This window comes from Odocoileus virginianus, chromosome 5 (genome assembly GCF_023699985.2).
Source record: "Odocoileus virginianus isolate 20LAN1187 ecotype Illinois chromosome 5, Ovbor_1.2, whole genome shotgun sequence".
NCBI classification, from domain to species: domain Eukaryota; kingdom Metazoa; phylum Chordata; class Mammalia; order Artiodactyla; family Cervidae; genus Odocoileus; species Odocoileus virginianus.
Genome location: NC_069678.1, coordinates 79,512,916 through 79,522,527, shown reverse-complemented (window position 1 = coordinate 79,522,527; position 9,612 = coordinate 79,512,916).

Here is a 9,612-nt window from a genome sequence, read left to right as displayed (position 1 = left end):
TCCCAGCTCTGGAGGGAGCCCTCCTTAACTGACAACCTAGCGAGAGCTCCCAGCAGAGACCCGTGTACTCACATACACATGTGCACACACATGCACGCACCCATAGCCCCACACACTCTCAACTCCACAGCCCTCCACGGGAGTACGAACTCCCTGATCCCTCACGTCTTGCTCTCTCTCTTTTGATTGGTAAGTGGGGGCGGGAGGTTGAGGCAGCAAACATACCACTTCTTCCCATGGTTAGCGTGGACGATGGCTACCCTCAGGTATGCAGCAAACTTTCCCATACTGGGGGCCAACTCCACTTGTGGGCAATAGATAAGCAATGAATCAGATCTGAATCCTGGCTTCAGGGCTCACATTCTAGTGGGGGCAACAGATACTTACACAGATAATTACCGTGTAAACTACACAGTAGAGGGTCCAAGTGGGAATCACAGAAAGAAAGCCTGGATTACACTTTGGGGGTTGGGGTGGTGACAGGAAAGGCTTTGGGTTAAGGTGGCTTTGAGCTGGGCTGAGATTGGATGGAAGGGCTCCTAGGCTGGTGCGTGTGTGTACTCAGTTGCTCAGTCGTGTCAGACTCTTTTGCGACCCCATGTAGCCTACCAGGCACATCTGTCCATGGGATATTCCTGGCAAAAATACTGGAGTGGGTTGCCATTTCCTCTTCCAGGGGATCCTCCAACCCAGGGATCGAAGCCATGTCTCCAATGTCTCCTGCATTGGCAGGTGGAGTCTTAACCACTGAGCGCCCTGGCTGGTAGAACTGCACAAAGTCACAGAGGTTGGAGAGTGAGAGGCCAGCAGGAAACGGCAAAATGCCTGATGTCAGCCTAGAGCACAGGTGGGATGTAATTGCTTTCACCTCTGTGATTCGGTTTGTAACCAACCCTGAGAAACCCTCCCAGGGGCTAATTCCTCCCAGTCCTTCCCTGTATCCACCAGACATCCACTGGAGCTCTCCATGGCTCCTAGGGGACCAGAAGACCACCGTCCTTGTTTGCTACTTCACTGGCCCTGCTTAGCTCTACATTTGACTCCTTCAAATTAGCCTGTCTTGCATCATCTCAAGTGTCCCCTGGAAGTGCTCCTGCCTCTTCTTGCCCTGCTTATATGCATCCTATCCTTCAAGGACGGACAGAGGAGTCCTGCTTGCTCCAGTGAAGCTCTTCTGACCACTCCAGCCTACACAGGCCTCTTCACCAGACCACCTGAAATACCTGAAGTAACCATGTGGCTTCATGCTGTGACCCCTCCTTTGAGTAAAGGCACTTTGCCACATGCTATGAAAGGATGCCACTTTCATAACAAGAAATCCACTAGTCTGTTTAATATATGTATATGTATAATGGATTCACTTTGCTGCATAGCAGAAACCAACACAACATCATAAATCAACTATACTCCAAAAAAATTAACTTGAGAAATCCACCAGAGTCTGCTTAAACACAGAAAAGGGGGATTGATTACAAGGGACTTAGAATCTCAAGTGACCTAATGTGGTAAAGGACTTGACTCAGCTCACGACCACAGGGGTGGGGACTACTCCCCACCTCTCTCTCTGCCTCTCTGTTCTTTTCTCTTCCCAAACTGGCCTCCTCTGTCCCTCTGATCAGATGGGGGAAACGTGGCTGCTCACAGCACCTGTCATGTCCAGCCACGTGAAAAGAATCTCCACATTCCTAAGAGAGGATGATTGAACCAGCAAGAGCTGGTGTCCCACTCTTGGCCCAACCAGCTTTGGGAGGAGAACAGGGTCACATTTTGCTAACATGACTGCCAGGCTACCCTCTGGTGCCATTCCTCATAGCCCTGGGGATTGGTGGGTGGGCTGTTCTGTGAGAAGGGGATTGTCATGAGCATAGCAGATACAGAAGATGCCTGTTATGTATATAGTACTGTGATGTGACTACATGCTCATGAATTCCAGTTCCAAACTATCCTACTGACCTCCTCTGTGACTTCAAGCAAGTCCCTACCTTCACGGGTGGCTGAAGGCCCTTCACTTATACACAGCGGAGGGTGGGACTAAGTGTTTTATTGGGTTCTTTCACTCTCTTAGACTTTGGGCCAATTATCCTCTTTGAATCTCAGTTTTCTCATCTGTGAAATGGGAGTAAATATATTCACCTCACAGAATTATTGTAAAAAAGTGGGCAGGAAAATATCTAACATGGGTAGGGTACAGAGATGCTCAACAAATGCTAGTGACTCTAGCAGATTTAAATTGTGGTGGCTGCCCAGTCCACAGTGATTTCCCTCAAGGGTCATGGCTGGGATGCCCTCGTGTATTTGGGAGAATTGATCCTCCCTCAGTTGGGAGCTGCCATCCTCTGACTGTGATTTGCAAGGAGTGAGCAGGGGTCCCAAGTTGGACCATTCAAGGTGCCTCTCGGGGGATTTTTTTCAAGTGCAGCTCTTTTGTCTCTGCTTGTAGAACTGTGAGAGACTGAGGCTTGCCAACAGCCAGGTCCCCAACCTTGTGGAGAAAGTGGTCTGGGACAGTGATGCTAACATAAAGAGGATGTTTGAGTACTTGGTCCTGATATCCCTAAATCCAGTTTCATCTTTGCCATGATTAATGCGCCAGTACACCCGCCTTGTTTTTCTTAAGTTAGTTTGACTTGGTATTCTGTCGTCTGTAACCAGTGGCTCCTGATCATGCCTTCTCCCTTCTCTTTCTAAGTCTCACTATCCTTATCTGTAAAATGATGGGGCTGATGCCCCCTTGATCTCTGATGCTCTGTTACTGTGGTCATTAATTTATTCTTTCTATCAATTAATCAGTCAGTATCACTTGTGCATCTGTTCTGTCCCTAGCCCTGTGTTGGACACAGACCCTTGGTAAAGGAATAATTCCTATTGCCTATTCTCAAGACTCACAGAGTTAGGCAGGGGAGGGAGTTAGGCAAGCATTTTTAGTATTGAGTGAGTTAGTGACTCTGGGATAGGGAAGCACAAACACTGTGGGGAAGTCAGAGAAGGAGACATATTCCCGTTTAGAAGGCTTCCTGGAGGAGGTGGCATGAACTGAGTTTTTCAGAGATGGGTGGATGTGGAGAGAGTAGGAAGTGCACTCCAGATAGAAGAACCTGGCTTGTAGGGGTCCAAAGGTGAATGAGAGAAAGTGGCTGCCTAGGGCCAGAGGGATGGAGACATAGGAGTTGACCTTTTATTTGTATTTTCCACCCATTTAACTTCTGGGAAAACAAGAAAAAACTCCCCCCCCCCCTTTATTTTTTAAAGCTTGTAAAATCCCCAGGCTGAAGTCTTTGAACACGGATGAAAAGAAGTGAATTTAGACCACAGTAAAGCACTGGAATGAAGGATGCTCCCCCTAGTAAGCTGCTCCACTGATCCTTGGTACCATCACAAAAGCCACGCTCACAGCTGCATTTGTTGGCTGGTCCCAGCGCTGTGGATCCATCTGAAAATAAGAAGGCCTGGAACCTATGGCCAAGCAGATGACAGAAGAGCAGCCCAGGCAGGCCTGGGAGGAGTGTAAACATCCCCACCTCATAGGAAACATACTCATTACACTCTGAGCAACAGTGGTTCACAACGCACCCTGGAGAAAATATGCAGTTATTGCCCTAAATATGCCAAAGCCATACTAATGACTGCGTGCTTGCTCCAAAGCAGAAACTGTTCCAGATCCTGCTTCTTGCTTCTTGCTTCTAGGAGAGCCCTTCGTCTTCTCGCCCAAGGCTCAGGACTCCTCCTTGGATTCTTGTCCTTAGGGAGACACAGGGTGGCCTGGGGTGGGCAAAGTGATTGCCCTTCTAGGTCTCATAAGAGCAGTCTATGGGAATCTCTACAGACTACTGTGGACATGGCCCCTGCCCACCAGGGGTAGCGTTGGGGGAGAAGGGTGCCAGGTGGGACATTGGGAGCCAACACTCTAGGTGACAGTGGGGTGAAGGTGTGCACGCTCATTCAGTCACGTCTGATTCTGTGCGACACTATGGACTGTAGCTTGCCAGGCTCCTCTGTCCATGGGATTCTCCAGGCAAGAATAATGAAGTGGGTTGCCATTTTCTCTTCCAGGGTATCTTCCTGACTCAGGGATCAAGTCCACATCTCTTGCATTTCCTGTTTTATCAGGTGGATTCTTTACCATGGTACCACCTGGGAAGCAGTGGGGTGAGGAAGGTGGGCGCTAAACTTAAGTATTTTCAGCTTCTGCACCTATAATGAGTAATGAGCCTATAGGGAAGCAGTAATTTGTAAACTCAAAGCTCCAGACACACCCAGCGACAGCTGCCACTGGGACCCTGGGCTTGGAACTGTCTCCTGGCTGGGTGACTCTGGGCAGTACCCCAACCTCTGCTAGTCTCCACTCCTTCATCTGTAAACAGGATGATTTTGGAAATTAATATTTTTCCTCTTGTTAATGAACTCACGCATGCTTATTATCTGTTTTTAAAAAATTTATTCAATCCATCTTCGAATAGGTGATACACTCACATGATCTCAAGTTCAAAGAATACAAATGGAAAAGGGATAAAGTCTCCCTCTCTCACTTCTGCTTTATAACCACATTGTTTTTCTTCTGCCTGTGGCAACTGCTATTGGTTTCTGGTATATCAAATATGTAGAAATTTAAAAACTTTTTTACTGAAGCATTAGCACATGTAAACACAGCAAAATGCATATGTCTTAGGAGCACAACTTGGCAAATAATGTTTATAGTTTTAATTTCTAAAAAATTAGGGAAAAAAAGAAAAAAAAAATCACCCCAATCTATCATCTAGAGATAAAGCTTTTGATATTGTGGTGCATTTTCTTCCCATTCTTCTTCCATGTATATACACATATACAAACATTGGTATTGTACTATGTAACTTTTACATGCTGTTTTTTATACTTAATATTATATCATAAATATTTCCTCATGTCCTTAAAAAGTCCTCAAAAATGTTCTTCTTTCACTACTTGCCGAATGTTTTCAGGAATAGACCCAACCTACTGCAAGACAGTAGGTTCAAATTTTCCCCTATTACAAATAATACAGTGAATGACTATCCTTGAATAAACCTGACTTGTTGAGCACATCCCTCATGGTGAATTCCTAGCAGGGGAATTACTGAATCAAATAGTATGAACTGAGTATTGGAACTCAGGATAGAATGATGGCGATGGTCAGGCCTGGTTCTCAGACCTACTGTGTTAGGGGTGTCCTGTAAGACTCTTGGCTTAGTGCTGAACACAGACACAGGGTTCCCGGAGTGTGAGATAACGGCTCCTGGAGAGACCACAGGTCAATGCCTGACCCTCACCCACTCCCAGGCCCTGCCCTCTAGGCCCTCCCTCCTGGAGCCCCCAAGAGCCACAAAGAAGAGCCTCAGCCTTATCTGAGCTTTATTATTTTAATCACCGGAGCTTTGCCAAGTGGTGGGCTGCTGAATGTTTAACAGCTGGATTTGGGGTATGGGGGGGCACAAAACAGAGGGGAATAGGTTCTGATTGGTAGCGTTTGCCAGTTTCCGGTGCAAAACCTCTTACTGTGGCCAGTTTGAAACTACCAACATGTCACTGAGGGCAGTGCTGGGAGGAGATTCACTAACCTCACCAGCTGGTCGACCGGCTCCAGCACTCCAGTTCTTGGAGTGCTGCCGTCTCCCTCTTCTCCCTTTTGCTTAACCCCTCTGCACTCACCCCCCACCCACTAGCTCATCCATGGTGATAGAGATGGAAGACTGTGGGAGCTGAGTGTGGCTAAAGAGCAAGAACATCCTCTCTCAGGTCTCTAAAGGAGAAACTGAGGCTCAGGGAGGCCAAGATGATGGCCCCACCTCACCCAGCCAGGTGATGGTCCACAGGGTGATCTTCCCTGGTCCCAGCTTGGGGCCCTTCTCAGATCGGAGCCTGCGCTTCCTGCTGTTGGAATACATTGGCTTTATAACCATTCCTCTTCCTCTCTGGTGATTCCTGTGCCTGGATCCACAAGAGGTTGAATCCCAGGCCTTGCCTTCAAGGAGCTGAGAGCCTGGTGGGTTAGCAGATATCTGTGAGTGTCTTGTATGACGTAATGAGGCAAGTGCTGTATGCAAGCCGCTCTTTTCAGTGGACTTGAGGCTGGACTTCCAGCCTTCTTGCTTCTCTCTTTACATCAATCTTTGTCCTTCCCTCCTTCCTAAGGGAATCTGTTTGTTTTCAGTATCCACCTTCTTCCCCCAGCAACCCTGTTCATAGGAAAGTGACTCATTCCCAGTTCTGGGGGTGGGTAGGTTCTGATTGCATGCATGCATGCTAAGTAGCTTCAGTCAGGTCCAACTCTTTGCGACTCTATGGACTGTAGCCCACTGGGCTCCTCTGTCTATGGGATTCTCCAGGCAAGAATACTGGAGTGGGTTGCTATGCCCTCCTCCAGGGGATAGTCCCGACTCAGGGATCAAACCCACGTCTCATATCTTCTACACTGGCAGGTGGGTTCTTTACCATTAGCACCACCTAGGTACTGATTAGTCCTAGTCAAATCTGTAATGCATTCCTCTCTTCCAGTGACTGTTTTAGGAGCAGGGAAGTGACCCAATTCTGGCCAATGACAGCTGAGGAGACATTGAGGTATGGGAAGGGGAGATTTCCTCTCCTAAGAAAGAGGCATAGGACACTTGCAAATCACTGCTGTAGTTCTGGGTGCTGTAATTATCCAATCACCAGCCTGATAATGAAGCCAACCCATGAGGAACAGCAGAGCCAAGAGAATCAGAGAGGAGAGCCACAGCCCTAACTGCATCCTCTCTCTGACCTTGTTAGGGAGAAAAACATATTTCCCTGCAGCCTAGATCACTCTGAGTTGAGTTTTTCTGTACCTGTCTCCCCAAACATCCTAAATAATACCCTAAATGACAAACCCCTTCCGGTCTATCATCCACATTGCAAATGCAGTGGTCACTGGACAACAGGAAACTTATCACATCACTTCCTGATTCCAGTCTTCCCAGGCCCCTTGAGGATTAGGATAGAGTCTTTGTTCACTGTCACCTCTCCCTGACAGAATGTCAGTGCCTGAGGCTAGGATGGCGGCTCTCCATCACTGGCTCCCTGGTGCCCAGGGTAGAGTCCACACAGGCAGGTGCTAATAAATACCGTTGAATAAATGCAGAGAAGGAGGAGCTGGGGGTCGGAGACCTAGGCTCCATTTCTGGCTTTGCACTGACTTGCTTTGAGACTTTAGGCAAACCTCTTTCCTTCCTGGACCTCAATATACAAAACTGTGAAGAAGGCATATTGGATTAAAGCGGTAGTTTAAGAATGGGGATTAACAAATACCTCTCTGCTGCCCCATATGATAGCAGTTGTGCTTTTAATATCCACTGATGGATTACAAATTAAAATGACTACAAAGCTTTGCCCTGTGGGTATTTCTCAGTCACAGCAGCTTCCACATCCATTTGCAAAACATTCATACTTGTGTGTGAGACACATTGTGCATCCTCTTTACAGACAGCACAGGGTGCCACGTGGTTTCCAGATGCCTTGTTTTAGCTAAAGGGCCTCTAGGTTGGGAATCATTGGCCCAGATCCTCTTCAAGCCCTGGGGGTTTATGTGTCTAACATGGGCCACAGGAGTTGTGCAACTTGCTCAGGCTCACATAGCAAATGAGCGGCGGAGTCTAACTCCCTCTTTTCCAGCCTAGGCTTCCTTGGCTCATCAGCTGGTCTGGCTGACAGCACTGCTCCCGGTCAGCTACCCTGGAAATGAGAAGCAGGGAGGCATGAGAGCCCTGAGACTGCCTAGGTTGAGGGTGAGGAGGATGGCAGAACACTGACAGCCCCAAATGATATGGAACATACTTCAGATGCCAGGTGTGTGGTTTAGTAGTGGTTGGAATTGCACCCTCAGGGCTGAGCCGACACTGTCTGAGTGTGAGCCTGAATCAAGTCTGGACCCAGCAGAGGCAAGGATTGCGTGGGGGGGTCTCAGCCCAGGACCACAAAGCTGAGCAGAGAGGCAGCAAGAGCAGGAGGCAGGTTACTAGCCGAAATCAGGTACCCGGATCTGTTGCCATTCCAGATACTTCTGGTGGTTCGTTCATTCATTCATTCATTCATTCAGTGAGGTAGTCAGTCAGTCACTCAGCAAAGCTCCCTGAGCTGGGCAGCTCTGTGGCCTGGCACAGGGTCCAGGGATGAACGGGGCACAGAGAAACACAGATGTAGAGCATGTGCTGAAGGCTCAACTGGGCCAGGGACACTGGCAGGCCTTTGGCCTGCTGAAAGAGAGAGGAAGGAGAAACTGGGGAAGGTTTTCTGGAGGATAAAATGGTTATCTTCTGTGTGTTAGTGCTTAACCGCTCAGCTATGTGTGACTTTTTGCGATCCCATGGACTGTAGCCTGCCAGGGTCCTCTCGGCATGGGGACTCGCCAGGGAAGAATACTGGAGTGGGTTGCCATGCACTCCTCCTGAGGATCTTCCCAACCCAGGGACTGAACCCAGGTCTCCTGCATTGCAGGTGAATTCTTTACCATCTGAACCATCAGGAAAGCCCCCAAGAATACTGGAGCGGGTAGCCTATCCCTTCTCTAGGAGAACTTCCTGATCCAGGAATTGAACCAGGGCCTCCTGCATTGCAGGCAGATTCTTTACCAGCTGAGCTACCAGGGAAGCCCTATGTTCTGTGAACTGTTCTCAGAGGACAAGAAGGGGTCCACCGGGCAGGCTGGGTGGATCTTTCAGAGGGAAAGATGGACTCTCCTGTTAGTTAGGATCTTAGGAGATCAAGGGGCTGACTGGAGAAGTAAATGAGACTGCCTTTGTAGCCAAGCTGGCAAAGCGGTTTGCTCACTTCGGCTAACAAAGGCTCAGAGTAGGAGAGGACCTGGCACTTTGCTGACAGTGGGTCTGTAAAGAACACGTGTGTGCTCCGGGGGAAAGAGAGCACAGGGAGACAGGGGAGAAATAGGCAGCGGGGCCTTGGGTGAGTCAGGTGGTGTGGCCACCGCCAGCCGGGTTAGGGACTTGGTCTGAATCTTGAGCTGATGGGGAGACGCCTACCATGTTCAACAGATGAGGCCCTTCTCTAGCTGCTGGGGATAGAAGGGATCTGGGTGGGAGGTAGGGAGCCCAGCCAGGAGGCCACTGCAGTCGGTAGTGTGGGAACTGATGTTGGCCTGAATGAAGACTGAGACAGAGGGACAAGAGAAGAGAGTGCTTGAGACAAACCTCAGAGAACTAATGGATCTTGCTGAGTGGAGGTGGTCAGAGAGGGAGAGAAAGGAGTAGAGGGTGATGGCCAGTTCCTGGAGGTGTGACAAAGCTGGGGTTTAAGGCACTCTCTGAGATGGACGCTGGAGGCCCCTCTGCCCTGGTGAGGAGTGAATGGGTATGAAGAGTCTGCTGCTTCCCCAGAACTGGAGCCTCGATTCACAGAGCATCGTATGCTAGGCCTTAGCTGCCTGGTCTCTTAGCCGCCAGCCCCTTCCCTTTTCAGTCCATCTGCTGTCACGCTGATCTAAACAACGGATCTGACCTTGTCACTCCCCTGCTGAAAAATATTCCAAGTCTTCCTGTTGTCTCTAGAAAGATGTAATCTCTGAAACCTGGCAAATAAAGTCATATATAATCTGACTCCACCTACCTTCTCTGTCTCAGTACCCCGATG